This window comes from Macrotis lagotis, chromosome 6 (assembly GCF_037893015.1).
Source record: "Macrotis lagotis isolate mMagLag1 chromosome 6, bilby.v1.9.chrom.fasta, whole genome shotgun sequence".
NCBI classification, from domain to species: Eukaryota; Metazoa; Chordata; class Mammalia; order Peramelemorphia; family Peramelidae; genus Macrotis; species Macrotis lagotis.
The window spans coordinates 4,649,149-4,671,188 of NC_133663.1; the positions used below are offsets into that span (position 1 = coordinate 4,649,149).

Genomic DNA, 22,040 nt, shown 5'->3' on the forward strand with positions numbered 1-22,040 from the left:
CTCATAGCCCAGGCAAACAAGAAACATGCTTCCAAATCTCTATTGAGGTGAGCTTGGAATGACTTTTTCCTCTCACTTTTCTACCATGTTGCCCTTGTACAGTTGACTTCCCTATGGCACTCCTGGATCATATTATGAAGCCCTCCTACCCAGGAGGAGAAGGAAGATCACTTCTATCTTCAGATTCTGGAAACGGGTCCTTCTTTTGTTAGAAAGCAAATTCATTGATGATCAGCAAAAAGAATAGGATCTCTGATAAATGTTTTCCCTCCTTAGGTCCCCAAAATGATGCCATGTGACTTGACTTTTAAAGATTTTGCTTAATAAAAGCTGTTTCTTATTTATTGCCAAATATCTAACTCCATTCAGATCCTCCTTTCCATAGCTCTCCAGATGGGCTGTGTCCGCCCCTTGTCCACATAGTTACACATCCATACGCCTACATAATCACACTCAAAGACACACATATACACAAACACACAGGCCTTCAAAGACCTACATTCTTTTCTATCTCTAGAATTACGTGATGATTTTTGAGCCCCCCCCCCCCTGTTGTGGATTAATGTCAGGCAATATTAGTTACATGTCTATTAGATGTCAGTGAGGATCTAAAGAAAGGCAGAGAACTTTAAGAAGACTGAAGGTAGGAGGTGACCAGGTTGTGAAAAGTTCTGAACATGAAACTGAGGATTTTATATTTTTTTGGAAATTATTAGAAGCCACTGGAAGAGGGAAGCAACATGGTCCAACACACACTCTGACAAGATTATTTAAACAACTTAATTACTAGAATAGGGAGAGACTTGAGGCAGAAAAATCACCCAAGAGCTATGGGCAACAATTCAGGTGGAAGGGGATGGGGGCTTGTGCCATACTGGTTATAATGTCAGAGGGAAAGAGGCATCTCTTAATCTGGAGCTTAGTGGATAGAAGACTAGTTCATTCAGGAAGAACAAAGATAGCTAATTGTGGGAGTGACCCAAGACTGAGACTTGGGCAAAAAGGGCAATAGGAAAAGAGAGCAAGAGACTCAAAAGAAAAAATGGGTCAACAGTGGAGCTCATTTACCAAGGGGTCAAGGGGAGGTAGAAATAGAGTGTGACCAGTGTGAGGGTATGGCCTGGAAAAGAGCTGAAGAATTGGCGGAATTGAAGGTCACAGTGAGCATAAACATCCAATTTAGCCTTACAAGGCTGAGGGAGTTTGCAAACGACAAAAGATGGTGATGAGAAGAGGGAATTTCAATTATTTATCATGGAAGTGGCTGAAGTGGAGTGGAATAACTGGATCATATGAAGTGCGTCAATGGAAGAACTAGGTTTGGGTCTTTAAAGGAGCCCCTGTTTCTATGTAGAAAGCCCCTTGGATGAGGGCAGAAGATGGAGAGGAGAGAAAGTGAACCACACAACTAATTCATTGAATAAAGAAGTGGGGAGTGTATTGGATGCTGAAAGATAAGGGTTATTCAACTTTTGATTGAATAATAGATATTGTTTGAGTCAATCTCAAATGCAGAGATTTTATTGAGTGGTAGCAGTAGATGGAAATACTGGCAGTGACCATGGAGAACAAGGAATACTGCAGCTATTCCATCTAGATCAGGAAGCGAGGGGTTAATCAGTAAACATGCAGCCAGAACTAGAAAATGTGTCTCAAGAAGCTGTGTCATCAAGAGGAAACTAATCCCCTGTCCGAGGCAGAAGATGGAAAGATTAGGAAAGGGGAAAAGATTAAGCAGAAAATATCCCTATGGATCAAACATTCCAGCAAGCACAGCAGAAGGGGTGGATAAGGTGAGAATGGGACCATCTATGGTTTGGGTTGAGGGAAATGGGAATAAGAAATTTAGCAGTGGGTTTTGAAGAATGAGGTCTGAATGACGACTGAGATGGAGAGGGTATGACCATATAGAATTTCCTTAATCATTGAGCAGTGAGTTCAGGTATGTTCTTAACATCCCTAGATGTTTGGCCTGAGAATGGTATTCTCTTAGAGTCCTAGCTTTGCAAGAGAGGTGATCACCTAACTCAGCATGTTCAAAACTAAAGTCACTATCTTTCTCCCCAGATCCTATCTTCTTCCTCACTTTAGGATACTATCGCCCTTCCCCTCACCCTGGCTTATAACTTAATTGTCACCCTCAGCACTTCACTCTTTATATCTAATTAGCTATCTAGTGCCGTCATTTTTACCTTTTAATTAATTTTGATTTCCTTTGTAGTAGATCTTGTATATGCCTCTTCACTCCTCTGTCATTCACATCACTAAAAGCCTCCTGGACATCTCCATCTGGGTGGTCCAGAGGTGATGCAAACTCGACATTTCCATAAACAAATTATCCTTTCCCCATGAGCTTTGATCCTAGCTGGTACAGTGGATAGAGCACCAGGTCTGAAGTCAAGAAAACCTGAGTTTAAACGTAGTCGCAGGGATTTATTAGCTCTATAACCCTAAGTTATGTAACCCTACTATTTTTGTTGTTTTTGCAAGGCAATTGGGTTAAGCGACTCACGCAAGATCACACAGCTAGGTAATTATTAAGTGTCTGAGGTTGGATTTGAACTCAGGACTTCCTGACTCCAGGGCTGGTGCTCTATCTCCTGCAGCACTTAGCTGTTCCTGCTTAACCCTATTTGACTCAGTTGTTTCATATGTAAAATGACATAAGAAGGAAAAAGGTAAACTACTCCAGTATTTTTGCCAAGAAAACAACTCTAAATGAAGTCACAAAGAGTCGGACACAATCGAAACAAATAAACAACACAAACAACAAAATCTTTCTCATATCCCTATTTCCGTGGAAGGCCTCTCCATCTGCTCAGTCATGCAGACGTTATTGGCTCTTCTTTCTCACCTCCCCATATCTAATGAGTTGCTCCATCTCTTGAACTCATCTCCCTCTCTCACACCCAAACTAACCCAGGCAGCGTTTCTCACTTCTCCCCTGGATCATACGTCATCTTCTATTCAGATTCTATACACACCACAGATTTACAGGTAGGAGGATACCTTATCATGTGGACTTGAGAAATTTGTTCCAGTCGATCAGTCAATGGATAATTATCAGGTACCACATCTGTGAGAAGTGCTAGGGGAACAAGCACAAAGCTCCCTCAAGGCCTCATATTCTATTTGAGAGTCAGGTGATGCCCCTCAAATATGCAATATATTTTAAATGATGATCAAAGAGGAAAGACAGGACCTAGACAACTCTTATAGGGTATTGCTTGTTGTTTGTCCTTCCTTCTCAGAGAAGCCCAAGACCAAGGAGATGATGACAGATGAAGTGGATTTGAAGGAGGGGTTGCTGTGCTCAGTCCCCAGTCTCCCTTTCTGCTCCAGAGCCATTTGGGTCTAATGAGCAGATATGGAGCAGAATGACTGAAGGTGACAATGGATGCAGTGAGAGACCTTGACCTTTTTAAGCAAAGTTCTTTCCCAGGTCTCAGTTTGACGTCAATCGGATTTTGGGAAAGACCTCTTGAAGAAGGTAATCCTTGAGGTGACCCTTAAGGAAAATTCTAAGATTCAAACTGACATCCCAGAGTTGCTAAACTGAAATGCAAAACAGGCATAATCATATTACATAACTCCCAAAGCCTTGATCACAGAACCTTAGGTCTAAACTAGAGATTATTCTAGAAGTTGTGTGGCATTTTTTATACAGATAAGGAAACAAACTTATATAAATGAAATGAACCATCTAAGACCACAAAGTCATTAAGTGCTGGGTTGAAGTTGGAGCACAAGCCCTCAGACTTCACCTCTGATGTTATATGGGTTTGACTATATGACACCGCCCCCCCCCCATTCAAAAAGATGCAATTATGACCCGTTGCTCTATGTTGAAATATAAACTTTGTTCTTTGCCATTCAGAGATCTTCTGGCTCTGGATCCAGGCTCTCTTTACAGGCTGATTACACTCCTCCTATGTACCATCTGCCCTAGCCAAAAGGGCCTCCCTCCAGTCGTCTTTAATCAGCATCTCAACACTCATTTCTAATCTTTGTCCAGGTTGTCTCTAATCCCTTCAATGCCATCTCCTCTCACTTTGGTCTCAGCATAAGGGTAAGATCCAGGACTATTTTTTTAAAAGTTGATTCTTCTAATTGTTAGGCTTCTTTGTCCCTTTCGGAGTATGTGCATGTATGTATGTCTCCATATATTAATAGACAGATCTATTATTCATTCATTTGTACGTTTGTTTGATTACTGACTTGGTATATTTTGTACTTACTGCTTTGTGAATGTTGTCCAGCCCCCATATAGAATTTAAGTTTTTTGAGGGCAGAGAAGTCTCCTTTCTGTAGCCTAGTTCCAATTAGGTCCTTAATAAATTGAGTTTTTTAAAAACTAAAGGTGAGGTTGATATTTCAAATAGTCTCATTCCTATTTTTATTTATGAGGAAACTGAGCTTCAGAGAAGCTATCATTTGACTCTTAAGTTCTAGAGGCAAATTGCCTGATGTTGACTAGGCTGTCCATTCTTTCAACCCTGTCTCATGTTTTAAATTCCACATTCAAAATATTTTACAAAGACAACAGACTATTGTTGATATGCATGGTTAATTCACAGGCCACCATGGGCAATGGGTCAACTTTGGGGTAAAATGTAGCATCTGCTTTAGCATCTGCCCAGATTGCAAAAACTCTGTCCTTGACAGCCTGTCTGTCCTATAGTATCTCTATCCAGGTAGGGCTGCTAAGCTTCTGGGGTTAATTTCACCCTTAGATTTTTTCTAGTCACATTAAGGAGGGGTTTAAATTTTTTTTTTTACCAAAGATACCATCCTATCAATCAAACCACAAGATTTCCTGAGGTCTTTCTTTGTGCTAAATATGCTTTGCTGGGGGAAGAAAGGAAATAGCAGACAGAATGATCAAGTATCTCCCAGTCTGATTTCCAATTCCAAGTTCAAGAGTGTGACCTTGCCAAAGTTATCGCTCCCTAACTCCTTGAGCTCAGGGCTTGAGTTTTTGCCTTTCTCCAGCTCTTATCCTAAGATTTGGCATCCAGGGTTTTTTTAGATAAATGCTCATTGACCTCTTGACTCTGTCTGGCAATTATCTCAGCTGGGCCTGTGGGACTCCCCTGAGACTTGTTCAAATAAAGAATGCCCAGAATTCTGAGGAGAAGCCAGGGTGAAGAGGGCTCCCCACAGTCCTGATGATGGTCTATCCTCTATGCCTTCTTGCAGCTCTCTTTTATGATCAAGGGATCTCTAACTAAGGAAAATCCAGTAATTATAATTTTCATTCAGACCAATTCTGTTTTGAGACCCAGCCTTGCTGAGTAGATAGAGGGCCTCTCTAAGAGTTAGAAAGACATCAATTCCAACCCTGGGACCCTAACCCAGGAAGTTCCAGATCACCTCCTAATATTGTAAGTTATAGATAAATTGTCTTTGCATTGACTTCCCATGTGTGAGTTCTCTAAGGTGATGAAATTGCATCCTTGAACCAAAAGTATAAATATATAAATATATCTCTTTGTTGCCTGAAATTTAACCAAACATTGACCTGACAAACCAGTGGAGCACAAAGAGACAACCTTCCTTCTTTATGAGTCTATAAAATGCTTGCCTGGGAAGAAGCCTTAGGTTCCTGATACAATCCTCTGATTCAGTTAGACAGTGGTGAATACAGAAGCCCATAGGGTTCAAGAGACTCCTCAAGGCTTTCCAAGCTCCTTCATGAATGAGTCAAATGCTCTTCATGGACATTATCTGAGTTTGTTCTCATGATTCCCAACTTTCCTGCCACCCAGTTCTTTTTTTAGACATTTTCAAACCACTATTTGGTTAATGGTGGAGGACCATATTTCTCTTTTTTTTCAGAAACTGTTCATTTATCTCGTATTTTGAGGGACTGGTACTAGTTTTGAAACTAGCTTCAGCTTCACTTTTGTGGTATCTGATTGCAGTGACATGTGCTTAAGGCAAAGGTGACTCCATAACCAGCCAATAATCCCTTGGATACATATGGTAGGAAAGATGGATATGCAAACTTAGGAGTGCTCTAATGCATTTATAAACACACACACATATATATGTATATATATTTTGCATATATATATATATATATATATATATATATATAGTTTTAATTTCACCTTGAGACCAAAAAAGAGGAGATTAAATAATTAAAGAAAGTATTTTCTTATAATTCTCATCTTCTCTGACTCATCTAATAAGAGGCAAGGATCAACTCACAAATTCCTTAGGGAACCTGTGGACAAGCCAGTCGAGCACTCAGTAGTACAGGGTCAGAGGGCATTCTCTGGACGCCTCATTTGTTTGACCTCTTGTTCTTCGGAATCTATAACTGCCTTCTTATGTAGCTCTTCATTTTCCCATTGCTTTGCTGGGAATTCAGAGTCTGAACAAGCTGCTGATCATGCTAGACTCCCAGGTTTAGAGGCCATCCTTGAAATGTTTGCTCCAAGTCTCACAGTCTCAACAGATTGAATGGAGGGAAAAATCAGGACACCATTCATTGATTAGAGCTCCTGATGCTGGCAAAAAAACTTTCCTTTCAAGGTCAGGATAAACCCCACCCTGAAGGGCCGGAACTTGTGCCTGAGGTGACTGTACAATAGCAAATTTCAGAGATGGGATTGGGCTCCTGGACACCTGCCTCCAAAATCTAGTGCTCTCTATTATGTCCTATAGTCTCGCAATAGAAAACTAAAATTTTATACTTTGAATTATTACCAAATTTGATTTAAGAAATGCTGTGCAAATTCTAACCATATGAAGGCAGATGGCTTGCAAAATCTACATGCATTTAATTATGTAAACCTGCAACAAGGGGCTGTCTTCGAACAAAATGAAGACATCAAGTTAGGTGTGATTTTGTTTGATATGCAAATTGGCAAGAGGGAACCTGAAACGTAATCTTCAGGTGAGCAGAAGTTGCTATCACACACACACACACACACACACACACACAATACAAATTCAGAAATGTTTGACAAAAAGAGAACCTGTTCTGTGATGCAGGAACATTAACATCCAGTGGAGGGCAGTGTTACTGCATCATATACCATAGGAAACCCCAGAGCCAGAAATAACAACAAAAAAAAATGAACTCTCATTTTAAAATCAGCAGGCCTCAGGAGTCCAATCACAGAATAATAGTGTAGACTCTGAGAAGGCATGAAAAGTCTTCCAGTCCAACCCCCTTATTTTAGAGATGAGGAGAGAGATTCAAAGGGGGTAAGTCACTTGCCTGTGTCATACATTTAATAAGTGACAAACTGGATTTCCAGTACAGGTGTACTGTGTCCAGAGTCAACAATGCTGACCTCACTACTCATTCTTGTATGTGCTTTGAGGTTACTGACTTTCAATCTATGAACCTTAGTTTCCTCATTTATAAAGTGAAGGAGCTACCCCTCTATAAATGTCAGAGTCCCCACCAGCTCTAAAAGCTGGCATCTGCTCATAGCCCTGGGAATTTAAACCAATGCCCTCAGGGAATCAATAATAGCCCTCTTCTAAAGATCTTTTATCCCTAAGCAAATATGTAGCAAGGATTTCTGCAGATTTCCAACCAAACCCTGGGGCTAGAGCTGACTCCTAGAATCTAGGAAGCAGAAAAAGACCTCCGAAGCTTTTACTTTTCAAAAAGAAAGAAACTGAGATCCCAGGATGTTAGTGACTTGCCCCAAACCATCCAAGTAATGAGATTCAGAGATGGGATTTAAAGAGCCAGATCTTTGTAAAATACCCCACATGGTCACTTGAGTAATCTAGATAGATTACTTAGCTTGGATAGTGAAGTCATTGCAATGGTTCATTGGTAGAATTAACAACTGTCAGGAAGTTAAAAAGAAGAGGCTACAATACCCAAAAAAATAGATCAGAGTGGGTAAAAGTCCATTCCCAGGCTGGGGAACAGTCTATCCCAATGCTCAGAGATGGGGCAGAGTAGACAAGAAACTCATTTCTTTCACTATTTCGTGAACCAATGGGAGGTAGGTGCTTAATTGTTCTCACATCACTTAATTTAAGAAAACTCATAGATGGATTCATGATCTAATCCCTCAACAGGAATTAGATGCAGGGAATGTCTCATCTGCACCTTTCCATCATGCATCATTCTCATTTATATCTTTCCATAAATTTCCCAAAAAAGTATTTGCCCAGAAGATCCAAGCCTTCTTCTAGGTCTTTAAATTTTGAACAAATCTCAGTGCACCACCTAGCTGCCCTTCATCTCTACTTCTTACAGCATGCTCCATCTACCTCCTTTGTGGAGTCATTCATGACATTGAAGTTGGATGATTCTCATGTGGAAATACTCGTTGGTGACGTGCACGGCCTATGCATTTCTGTCCATTTATACTTCCCTTGACTTTGGTATTGAAAAAGTGGGACTTCTCAATAAGAAAACCATGAAAACAAAAGGGAGGGAGAGAGGGGCACAGAGAGACCGAGCCAGGTAGACAAATAGAGAGGGGCATAGCTGTCTAAGGGATGCTGCTTCTAGATCTTTTAAAATGATGCCCTTCACTTAGAGTATCAGGTGTGTTTTTCCTAATTGGGTGGTTGTGGTGACTAGTTCTAAATCTCTGAAACTTCACCCATCAGTAAGGAGGATCTGTCCACACTGAATTCAGGAAGCTTTGCTGTGGGACTCTGTTCTGGGCCTGTTATTTGAGACTTGAAAGCTGACTTGGTTTGTCTTTCCTGGAGATGTGCTTGTTCCATAAGCTAGCACTTTCATGTGGAAGGTATTCAAAGCAGCCAGTAGTCTACTCAATGGAATTGGTTCTTCAGTCCACAAATGCTTATTGCCACTCTCTATCTGAAGAACCAGAACTCATCCCTGTGGAGATGTCGAAGGAAATGTCTCATACAGGAATACTTCCTTCCTGAAACCTCCAACCTCTCAACATTTTGAGTCTTGAAACAGATAATAACTGTCTTAATCAGAGATCTTGAAAACGTGTCCGGTTGGCAGTCAACCTTTTCTGAAAGGGCTGGGTGCCCTCACAACAAGAAGATAGTGGCCAAACCCAAGAGCCCTTTTCATCAGAGAAGGTAAATGACTTCATTGGACTCTCACCAAAATATTGTGATTGTCCAAGTGAACAAAACTGTCTAAATAGAAAAATGGGTTGAAACCGGGATATAGAAAATTGGATCTTTAGCAAAATCTCCTTTTCTGGCTGGTCTCCTCTTTTATGGATTCAGTTTGATGACAGGGGAAGCAAACACAAAAGAGAAAACCAAAAGCCTTTAACCCTGGGGAAACCAAGAATATCTATATCTATATCCTATCTATTATCTATACCTATAACTTCTCTCTATTGCTCTCTCTTTCTATCTCTTGCCTCTATCTCTATCATCTCTCTCTCTTACTCTCTACTCTCTCTATATATATTATATATATATATAAATAACAAAGAATATATACCTCCATGTATATATGTGTGTATATTTATATATGTGCATATAGGGATAGCCATATAAATATATTTCTATTGCTTTCCCCATCCTCCCCTCTGGAATGTGTTGTGCTCCAATGAGCCACTGTTGTTCAGGAGCCTGTCAGAAATGCATCAATCCTCCCAGGTGCAGTAACAGAATCAGGTAATAGATTTTAACCAACATTTATCAGCAGAAAGAGTCCTTTAGCCTCTGCAAATGCTGTATAACAATGCAGTGCTGAATGTATGAGTGTACTCTTAAAACTATATATTGAAGCTGGCTATGGCAGCACAAACATCTGTGTGCTAAGAGGCTAAGACTGGTAAATCGCTTGTGTTCTTTTGGAGCTCTCATGGAGTAAGGCAGGTGGGGGACTCACATAAGGCTTTGTTAGGGTGAGCCCCTGGAATGAGGTTCACCAGATTGTCCACAGAGGAAGAGACTCTCCCAGGTCAGAATTAAAAGAGGGTTAAATTTCAGTGCTCACAAGCTATGGACCAGATTCATGAGGAATTCCCACTCTTCCATACTGGGTATGAGATAAAGATATAGAGATATAGAGATCTAGATCTATAGATACACACATTCATGCCCAGTTCTACATATCACTGAACATGCTGCCATCGGGCCAGTGTTGTAAAGGTGGGATTGAGCTAACCACCGCACTATGTTAGGGCAGCTCAGAAGATTGGGGCAGAAACCTACAACATCACAGTGCTGTTTGTCATGCTCGTTTACAACAGGGGTTGGCAAATTCTGGCTCAGACATCAAATCTGGTCTGCTCCGTGCTTAAGTGAAATTTGGTATATAGGCGTGATGTACCCTTTGCTGTGTTGCTTGTACATTTGTATGTTTATTTTGATAAAGTTCTATTGCATGCAACCATTTCAGTGATTGTTATCACCATCATCTTCTCCAAATACAGGAGGGGACAAAACTGATAATATAAGGGATCCTTAGAAAAGGTTGTGATGTTTAATAATATTCATCACAAATTCATTTTTCTATAAGGCAATCTTGAGCAGACATTTAGATACCAGTCCTTTCTGAGCAATTACAAGCTCAAATTAGGAACAACAAGAAAAACCAATTATAAAGAAAGCTACTAAGAATTCCCAAAGATGATAAAAGAAGATACAAATCATAAGCTTGTCAAACTACTTCAAGTTCACTCCGGTTAATATATTCCTTGCTGGGGGGGGGGGGGCAAGCTACATGTTCTTTTGATCTTCTGAAGATATCACTTTACTATCCCCTCAGTGTGTTTAGTGATAAAGGAATATCGAAGGATCCTGGAAAATTCAGCCTGAGCAGAACAAACCAGGGTGTGTGATCTTTATTACTATTCCTTTCCCCAGTGGAAAACCAAAACAAAAGGTGTAATAAAATGACCTGGAGACTGATCTATGGAAAACACAGAGATATGAAATACTCTTGATAGCAGCAAGGTATAAGTTCAGAATGTGGATTCAGAACCAGCTCTTCCAGGTAGTACCTGAGTGATGTTGGTCAAATCACTTCTCTATGAAGAACGGTTCCTATAACAGTAAAATGGAGACATGAGATGTGAGGATCTCTAATACCCCTTCCAGCTCTAACATCCTGCAAGCTTCAAATTTGTACTAAGAAGTTCTCAGTTTGGCTCAATTCTGCTAGTTAGGCATATAACCATATGGACCTCTAAGACCCAGTTTCTTTATTTGGGAAAAAAAAAGATGCTTGTATAATTTTCATTGGTGACCCTTCTATCCTTTGATCTCTCTTTGTATCTCTCTTATGTGCTTTCTTCATTTTGTACAACTTTGCATGATGATTGTGAAAGCTAAGGGTCATCAAAGGCAAAATTCAGTCTCAATTATCTCTATGTAGTGTGTTCAGAGAGACTGAGTGGCTATCAGATAGAAGTGTGGTTTCAGAGCCTAGAAGATTTGGGTCCATTATGCCCTTGATCCATTCTGGCTGTGTGACCCTGTGCTAATCACTTACTCTCTCTGAGTCCAGGCAACTTTCTGAGACCGGATATTACAGAGATGATCTATACTGGGCAAAGTGGCAGCATTTGGAGTCAGATTGGGAAAACATTCACGTCAATCTGACACTAATATTTTTTTGGAAGTTCAGATACATTTCTGGAAGTTCTGATACACTTAAATGAAGGATACTACTTCTATTAAGCATCAGGGAGAACAGAAATGTTGTCCCAAATGCCTAAATAAGAGAAATGTATGTTCTACTCTGTGTCCCTTCCTCAAGGATATCTAATACAGGCATTTATTAAGTATATAATATTCTAGGTGCTGTCGAAACAAAAAATAAAAATGAAACTTTTCACCCTCAAAGAACTGGGGGATAAGATGTTCATATAGTATGATCTGATGTAACAAATCTATTTGTTATACCTGCGATTTGTCATAGGGAACTCTTGCTGAAGAAGTGTTTCTTCCAGCGTCAGATAGTGTGGGTTCCATCCCTAAGAGTCATTGAGGCCTGTCTGAGAGAATGAGAGGCTCAGTGACTTGTCCAAGACCAAACGAATCAGTAAGATGAGACTTGAAATCCGGTGCTTTCTAACTAAAAGTCAGCTCTCTATCCATTAATCCATATTGCCTCTCTGAAGAGAAAGCTTCTTGAAACTTTGTCAAATACCAAAGAAGGTAATTTTTAAAAGAAGTCTTGAGCAGTTGGTGGGAAGCTAAGGTTGGGGAGAGGAAAGAAGCCTCTTTTTACAGAAGGGCAGGGGGATTTATCCTTTTAGGACAGACTGTTCTTCAGTTAGCTTTGGTACTAGCTGCATCTCTTCTGTCTCTTGGTTTCAATTCTTTCCAAAAGAATGACATGCTGTCTTTTCTCTCCATAGCCGCAAGGAGGAATGCTTTCTTATTATTTCTCTGCCAGAATTTCATATCCCCCAAAACGGCAAGGTCAACTACGACAACCTTTACCCTTTTAATTTGTACTTCCTCCCTTCTGCTTTGAATATAATAATCACTGAAATCATTTATATAGCAAATTAAATTTTTAAAAGACTATATATTATATTTAAACATATAGTCCTCATCCAAGATCTGTGGGGATGTGCTCATTTCACAAATGAGAAAATTTTGGATGAGAGATTCTAAGTGACTCACCTAAGGTCACGTAGGTTGTGACCGAGGCAAGATTCAAGTCTCTTTCACTTCAAGGTCAGCATTGGACTCCCAGTGGCCCTTAGCTACCTACCATGAAATATATTCTACTGAATCTAGGCCTTGAGATAATTTAATAATGATGTTTGTCCTGAAAAGATATGAGCTATTAATTTTATCTGTTCCTAATATAGACCTACGCGTGCATGTGTTTTACTAGTAAATAACAAGCAAAGTAATTAAAATCCTATTTACATTCTTAAAGCTAATCCTTAATTTTAAGTTTAGTATCATTAGGAAATGATAAGGCCTATAAATGCCACACATATGTAACATGCCCCATAAATCCTGCCTTTTGCAGCAAGTACCTAACTACTCTGTATGAATCTTTCTCTAGATTATATCTCATTTGGGGGTCTTGCTTTGGAATGTTCTATGTTCTAATTAAGGATTGAACCCTAAATTTAATAAAAATGGCAGTTTGCCCTTTTAGCTTAACAATAACATTTGGAAACTGAGAGACACTACTATTTAATTTTCATTCTGTCATTGACTCTATGACCTAAGGGAAACCAATTGACTTTCCAGGGTTTGATGCCTCATGATAAAGATGTGGATAATAGCATCACTTCATCAGTCAGATCTAAAGGTTGGAAATTAGAAAACATAATCATAACCTTTTACATTTTGATCTAGAACCTCCATACTCAATGACTCAAAATGCTTTCACCTTTCATAGATTCTTCCATGTCTTCACAGCAATTTTGAGCAAGAAAAGGTGGTTTAAATTGGTAAAAATTCTCCTTTTTCCTAAGAAGGTGAAATGAAAATCCAATTCACTTCAAGGTAGAATCACCTCCAATATCTCAGGCATTGTGCTAGATGTATGATACACCTTTTCCCTTCAGAAACTTATCTATTAGGGGTTACTTTGAAGCATATGACATATACACTGATTAGTATAAACCATTGTTGAGGAGTAATGGCTAGTGATCATCAAAATATTCTAGGAAATGTTTAGGGGGAATAATTCCTGCTCTTTTGGCAAAATACCTTGAACAAACTATTTCTCCAAAAGGTATTAACTTGCCTGGTTTGATTCAGTTATTGGGAAGTTGATTTTCACTTCATCCCTCACTTAGAAACACAATTGTATGTGATCTCTATTGATGCTATTTGGAATGGGGCAGGGAAGCTCATCATCAAAACTATTACCTAATATTTATACAATATTTGTATTGTGTGTTTGCAAGAAATACTTTATACGTATGATTTTACTTGATTCTCAGAACAATCCATGGGAGAGCTTATTGTCGAATTGACCTATTTTTACAGATGTGAAAAATGGGACTGGGAGACTTTTAGTGATTTTGCCCATTGACTGAGTGTTTTTGGCAGGATTTGAACCCCAGTTGTCTTGACTCCAAGGTCTAGATTCTACTAGGCCACACAACAGTGAAAGTTTCTAGAGCATAAATGGTGAAGGTTCCAATTGGTTCCAATCCCAGGCACCATGCCTCCATTTCTGGATGTCACAGAGGTAAAACCTAGAATGAACTGTGATTTGTAATGAATACAACGACCAATGAAATTGCTTTTTTGGCTGATTTCAAGCCAAACTGAAGAGTAAGGAAGGGAAATAGATAATGCTCAGTGGGAACAAGGCAATGACAGCAGATGAATGACAGGTCAAAAATCACTCAACTCCAATATGGGAATGATCTTCAAACCAAAAGATCAAACAAAAATGATTTCCCTTTCTGGCTAACCAAGATAAGTAAGGAGATAGTACAAGGAGGCCCTGAGTGAGTTTGTTATTTAATCTGATAAACTACATTTAATCTGATAAGATACATTTCCAGAGCATTGAGAGAACTGTTTTGTGAGCAGGGTATTCCCTTTAATGGAGTTGGAAGAGACCTTAGGAGTCACATAGCCTCAGCCCCCTTGATTTTTTAGCATGGAAAGCTAGTCCCCCCCCCCCCAAATGCCCAATTTGAACCCAGAGCATTACTCTATGTGTCACTACATTATCGTCATTCAGAGAAGTAGAATAATTTGCCAAAGGTGATTGATTCAATGACAACCAGGATTTGAAAGTAGGTCGTCAAACCCTAGATCGAGTACTTTTTGTGCTATAACTCATGGGTCTGATATAGAACATTAAGGAAATTATGGGGAATGGCATTAGGATCTCAGAACTAGAGAAGAACAAATTTACTCATTCTTTTTTAAAGATGGACAAGGTATTTTTCATGAAGTAGGAAAGCTTTTCAGACAAACTTCATTTTTATTTCTGGGAGCAGTGATCAAGATCCCAGTCTCATGTTTTTTGGTTTTTTTCTGGGTCATTATCTTCATCACTCCTAGAAGCTGATACTAATTAGAATGGGGTTGAACTAAACAATAATATTCATCTTGTCATTCAGAGTGGAGGGAGGTTTAATACATCAGGATTGTCAGAACACATTTGAGACACTTTCTTCACATCTTGGGGATGGTACATGTAGTTTGGTTCATAAATACCTGAATAAATGGACCCAAAGAGATAACCAGTGTGGAGATATCCAGTGAAGAGATCAGTCCTGAGCCCTATCAGGTCTAAATATTTCCTATCCATGACTTGAATGAAGTCATATTTAATTAATAATAATAAACCTTTATTTAGTACTTACTACATACCAGGGAAAGATGATATATACCAAGTTTTGATAGACTTACTAACATTTTGGATGAGAGAATTCAGAGTCAGTAAGTCCTCTAGAGGCTAGAACAATGACCCTAAAGATATCAAATAAAATTTAATTAAAATAAATGTGAAAAACATACCTAAGTTAAAAAAATGAATAATTAATTGCATGTGTATAGAATGAAGGAGACATGTCTAGACAACCCATTTTTAAAAAAGATTTCAAATTAATTAAATTTAATAATGTAGTATATTCCCTGTTGGTACATGAGAATCCTAGGATGTTAGTCATAGCTTCATCATATCACATCTGGAGTACTGTGCACAGATGTAGGAACCCTATTTTAACAAGTATATTTGTGTCTTAAAATATGGAGATGATGGGTCTTGAGACCATGTTTTTATTAGATCATTTGTAGAGATTATGAGTGTTACTTCAATAGGAGAAAAAAACAAATCCGTGTAAGAATTTGAAGTATGAAAATTAAAAGTGGGAAGATACTAAGACTTATTTTCTTTTTTGTGTTTAGACAAATGGCAGAAAAGTTAATTTTGGTTCAATAAAAAGGGTTCAAGGGGCAGCTAGGTGGTGCAGTGGATATAGAGCACCAGCCCTGGTGTCAGGAGGACCTGAGTTCAAATGTGACCTCAGACACTTAATCATTACCTAGCTGTGTGACCTTGGGCAAGCCACTTAACCCCCTTGCCTTGTAAAAACCTAAAAACCTAAAATAAAATAAAAAAAAAGAGGTTCAGGTGCAACTAGATGGTACAGTGGATAGAGCACAGGCCCCAGAATCATGAAGAGCTGAGTTCAAATCTAGCCCCAGCCACTTACTAGTTCTCTGACCCTGGGCAAGACACAACACTGGCTGTCTCGGGTTCCTCTATTGTAAAATGAACTGCTGATGAGAAGAGCAAACTATTTCAGTAACTTTGCCAAGAAAACTCCAATGGGGACCATGAAGAGTTGGACAAGACTGAAATGACTCCACAATAACATCAAAGGCTTACTTTTCAACAATTAGAGTTGTCCCGACGGGTTCCCCGCTGAGATAGTGAAGTTTCTATTCCTGGAGAATTTTAAGCAATGACTTGCTTGCCAGCCTTTTGATGCATATTATAAAGGTATTCTTTCTTTTCAGGAGGAAGGATGTCTCTGTACCTGTCATCACAGAAAATGCTTTGTAATATGGTCTTGCTTGATATCCACAAGCCTAGGAGGAGAGGTGTTATTATGATTTCCGTTTTACAGATGAGAAAATGGAGATAGAACTTAAATGACATACCTGGGTCATGTTTGAAGCTATGACATATTTGAAGCATAATTTGAACTCAGGTCTTCGTGAATCTAGGCCTGGTTCTCTCTCCACTGTGCCCTCTAACTGTCTAGAACCAGGTAATCTCCAAAGACCTCCTCACGGGCAGTTAGACTATGACTCTTCACAACTTATTGTGTCTGACTCATCTTTCTCAGCCTCAGAATGAAGTTAATGATGTGATAAGTAACACAGAGGGATAAATAATTAACAATTGAAAACATCTCTGAAAATCTACAGCTCTTGTAATTCTTAAATGAAATTGCTTATCTGGGAGTATCTATTCTGCAATTTTTGAGTTGGAGAAAATACTACTCTTTTTAGTCAGTAGAAATGAAGGGATTTGGGTATCAGTTGAAGTTTGTTTCTTGTCTTTCTCTTTCTCTCTCCTTTCATCTATCTATCCATCATTCTTCATTCATCATCCATCCATTTTATTTACCCAACTGGTTTTGAGCTTGTCAAAATGCAGAAGACTCTTGCAGCTGTAATTTGAGATGGATGGTCTCCCCTAGAGTGGAAGCTTTTTGAGGGAAGGAGTTTTATTGAATAATGTCCAAGTACTGTCTCACGCCTCAGAAGCTGTTGCTATTGTGGTGCTTGTTTGATCATTTCCAGGCATATTTGACTCTTCATTACCATATTTGGGGTTTTCTTGGAAAAGATGCTGGAGAGCAGTTTTCTCTGATTCCCCCCATTTTAAACCTTGAGATGCACTCCATTGATTATCTGGTGATTCAAAGACAACATTGCCCCCATAGAATGAAAAAAGCAAATATACTTTAAGTTTGAGTTTGAGTCCATCAGATAGTGATAAACCTATGGGGGGGGGTTAGAAGAAAGTGAATCAGACTTTTGTTGAGGATGGTCAAAAGGAAAGCAGTCTCAGCACTTCTCAGTATTCAAATTTCTGTGACAAAGTGTCCCCTTTTGCGTCCATTTGGCCCAGAGATGCTATATTGGCTGGAAAATAGAGGATGGTAGGCATATGCATTCCTTGAGCTCTTTTCCAGCTCTTGGGTTCATTCCTTCCAAGTATCCTTTGTTCCTGTTTACATTTCAGTTTTCCCATAAAAGCTGTCTAGCCTTTCTTCTCAGTTGGTCAGCTGTGATTAGGAAGAGGGGTTTGCTTTGTGAGAGATAGAGGGTCCTCAGCAAGCCAGTGTCTTCTTGACTTATTCTAACCTCAGGCATGAGTTCTATTAGCCAAGTAAAATAACGTTCTTTGCTGAATTTGGACATCTTTAATTGATAACATCCATATGGTGCCAACAGTTGCTTCTAAACCCCCACTCATATGCACTGAAATGTATTGTGTGTGTCTTATTTTGGTGAAATATATTTAACAAAAACTATTGTCAGAACACTGTGGACCGTTTCACTCATTCTCATTTAGCCTGATGAAGCTAGTGCAAGGGTGTAGTCAGTGAGAGCTGGGCTTTCTCTTTGTTTAACCGGGAATGAACTTATGCTCCCCTCATGGATGCCCCTTCTTAACTCAGTCTTCTTCTAAGCGGCTGTCACATCATTTCTCTAATGCCCTTACCCCAACTGGCAGCCTAAGGCTCATCTGATTCGTGTTGTCTAGACAGCCAGCATCTTCACAACTCCTAGCCTAAGCAGCTTCACCTGCAAAGTCCTTCTGGCTTTTCTCCAGTGCCAAGCCACCCCTTTCCCTAGGCAGACTCTTGCATCTGCATTTTGATTAATGATCTCCTCTAGAATGGAAGCTCTTTGAGGGAAGGAGTTTTATTTATTAATGTCCAAATACCATCTCACCCCCCCCAATAGAGGCTCTTGTGTAGTCATTACATTTGGGGTTTTCTTGGAAAAGATACTGAAGTGGTTTGCCATTTCTTGCTCTGCCTCATTTTGCTGATGAGGAGAGTGAAACAAGGTTAAATGACTTGCCCAGAGTCACAACCCTGGAGTCTAGCACATTGCATTTTGTAGGGGCACCTAATCGGTGCTGCTTATTGAAAGATAGTTTTGAATTCAGTTTTCCATTCCAATTATCCTCTTGAAATATTCTCAAAGACACTACATATAGTCTGGCCATATATTTGTGTGCATATATGTATGTTTATAATATTTGTATGTATGTATGTATTTCTAGGATCTCAGAAGTAGATACTTTTTGAAACAGATCAAATTATTCAGTGGATGGAAGTGTAGGAATTCAAATCCTGACTCATCTCCTCATCAGCTGTGTGACCCTGACTAAGTCAATCAATCTCTCTAAGGCTCTTCAAGGAGAAGACCATCATTTTCTCCAAGGGCCTTTCCAGATCTAAATCTATAATCCTATGAACATTTTTTTCTCCTAACCTGTAGCTCAAGGAGAGCATTATCTTCAATACGCATTCAGCATCCATTTGAAGTCCTCTAGTAGCGAAGAGCTCAGCACGTCCATCCGGTTCTGCTTTTGTATGGCTCTAAATGGTCTTCCTGACCTCGCACCACACTATAATAAGTGGGAATTTTCCTCTTTCTATCTCTCACTCTAGGCCACTGGTTCCAAGCAGCATCTGTCTGATGCATCCTTCTTCATCAGCCTCTAAATTCTTGAAGACAACTCTTGTCCACAACTTCCTTTCCCACAAGTCTTGTCCAAGCTCAGCCTTCCCATTTCATTTAACTGATCATCCAATGACATGGGCAGATTCCGGAGTTGGTCAACCTGCTCAGTGGGCATTTAAGCTTATCAAAGTCTTTCATATGTGCTGCCCAGAGCTGAACATAGTACTTACCCATGTGAACAGTTGCGAAATGCATCTCCAGAGAGTTTAGGAAATGGATTTGGACTCTCTCTCTTGTTAGTGTCCCTCAGCATCATGTCTCTTCTTGGTAAAATATGTCATCTTGCTGTATCTATTATCTAATTACTGAGTAAGTGCCCATCGTGTAACATAGGTGACATAGAAGACCACATCCGGGCTCTCAAAGAAGCCAGAATGTATATTCAGGAAGCTAGACAACAATAGGAAACTTTCTGAACGACTGTGTCTGGGGGAAGTGAGAGAACAAAGAAGTCCTTCCATGCGGCAGATCTCAGGACTGAAAGGAACCTCCGACTTGATATGAGACTGTTCAATACTAAATAATGATCCAGTGTCTGACTGAAACAGCCTTTTGGCATCGATACCCACCTTTTACGCAAAGGATTCTCTTCTCTCCCTTCCAATCCCCAGAAATGAAACCTAGATTGACTTCTTCATCATTTCTACCTTACCTCTGCTAGGTAAAGAGCAAACCGTAGAATGCATTATTTTCATGTAAATAATTTTTAAAAAGCCCTTCACCCTCAGCCCGGCGTTTTCTGATACTTGCCTCTCTCCAGGCTCAGCAGCTATTTTACTTTGAACAGATGTTCACCCTTTTACTCGCTCTGGGCGCCTTGTCTCCTCAATCTCCTCGGTGTCCGGGATGGCACACGAGACTTCAAACGGAATCTGTCCAGGGGAGAAAACAGAGAGAAGGGGCCGGCCCATTGGACCCTGGCCTTTCACCCGTTGGCTTTTAGTTTCTTTTTTCTGAAAGCATCAAACTTCGGCACAAATGACCTTGGGCTTCGCTAATACTTGAAGCCTGGCTAAACACACCTGAGTCCTGGCTATAAACAATACCAGGAAGCCCCGCGGGTCAGTCCAGTCCAGTCCAGTGACAGGTCTGGAAGTCTGGCAGCGACTTGCCCAGGGACGCGCCTCCCGGGGCTGTCTCGGGAAGGACTGGGGGGGGGGGGGGGCTTCCTGACTCAGTGTTCTTTCTAGTCCACCCCCGGCTCCCCTTCGCTGCCACCTCCTGGCTACGCCACTCTTCCTTAAGCTGCAGGGAGGGCCAAGCTTCCCTGGTTTGCCACGGACTCAAGTGGGGGAGGCCAGCAGGTGGTGTGAAGCCAGCTCCTCGGACCCGCCCCAGCTAGAGGAGCGGGGCCCCAGGCCGCCCAGGGCCTGGCTCCCAGGCTCCAGCTGGGCAGGGTGAGGCCCCCTTTGCGTGGCTGCCCCGGGGCCCGTCTCCTGGGCAGGTCCTGGCTGGGGAGAGGAGGGGACAGAGCCCAGGCCAACTGCAGTTCCCTCGCTCTGCCTCTGAGAATTTCTCATCCAAACCTCAATCACGTAGGATTGCGTAGAGAGAAGAGGAGAGACAGAAGACACAGAAAGGGAAGGGGAGGGAAGCACAGGCCGCCGCCGGGGCTGGGGGAGGGGGAGGAAGAGCGCTGCCAGCAGCGGAGCCCAGCGAGAAGCGGGCACAGCAGCCCCCGCCGGCTGCCTGGCCGCCGGCTCCTGACGGCCGCCTGCTCCCGCCCGAGCTGCAAGGGAGAAGTTGGGCAGCCGTGCCCTTTGTCCGCCGCCTCTCCCGGCTCGCCCGGCAGCCTTTGCCCCGCCTGGAGGTGCCCCAGCCGGAGGGAGCAGACGCCCGGACCCCCCCGTCGGAGCCGGAGCCCGCAGCTGAGCCCCGGCGGCCGGCCCCCCGGGGGGGGGGGGGCAGGGGCGGCCGCGCTCTGCCACGTGAGCGGGGCTCGGTCTGGACCCTTACCCCCCCCCACCCTGCGGGGGGGGGGGGGGCGCCGATGGATGCCCCGGAGCTTCCTGGAGGGCCGCCTTGGGGATGCCCCTTGAGCTGAGGCGGCACAGCACCCAGCCGGGCGGCAGCGGGCTCGGACCCGGGCCAGCGGAGGGGGGGGGCGCGGCGCCCCCCTGGGCTGACGCCCATGAGGTCCGGGGCGCCCCGGGAGCTGCTGGCGTGGCTGGCAGCCGCCGTCTCAGGCCAGCGGCCGCCGAAGGGCAGGATGATGTGTGCCCGCAGAGCGCCCGTGCCCGCCGCGTCCGCGTCCTCGCCCTCGCCAGCCGCCCCCTCCTCTTCCTCCGTCCGCTCCCCGGCCGGCTATGGGGGCCGCGGGACTGTCTGAGCGCCCTCCGCCGCCTGCGTCTCTGAGCTGAGCCATCGGGCCCCCGCGGGGGGGGCGACTGATCTGGGGGGCACCGCGGGGGGGGGGGGCCGGGGGGCCCTCGGGGCAATGCCTTGAACCCTTGGCCGCTCCTTCCGGCCCGGCCCATGGCAGGGAAGCCCTGCTAAGAGCGGCCCAGGGAGGGGCTGGGCCGAGCTCGGCACCCCACCGCCTGCCCTCACCCCCAGCCCGGGGAGGGGGGGGCCCCAGTCGAGCCCTCCCAGACGCCTCCCCTCCCTGTGCGGGGCTGATCCAGGAGGAGAGAGGGAGTTCCCTCCTGCGGACTGGCCTTGCTCTCCCCTCCTCCCGGCCCGTGCCCTCGCCGTGCTCCCGGGGGGCGCTAGGCTCCCGGGGATCTCCCTCCCTCCCTCCCTCCCTCCCGCGTCTGCACGGCTCGTGGCGGATCGAGGTGCACGGAGCTGCCACAGCAGCACCTCACCTGGTGAGCCGCCGGTCCCGGGACCCCGTCCCACCAGCTGCCCGCAGGAGCCGCCGCTCGTCCACCCAAGCACTGCCGAAG

At 42.5% G+C, this 22,040-nt stretch overlaps 1 protein-coding gene across 3 annotated transcripts in view; it reads left to right on the forward strand.

Moving 5' to 3' along the window:
- FGF12 (fibroblast growth factor 12) overlaps positions 1–22,040 on the forward strand; it is a 490,477-nt gene that overhangs the window by 260,723 nt on the left and 207,714 nt on the right. The gene's annotated exons all lie outside the window — the stretch shown is intronic.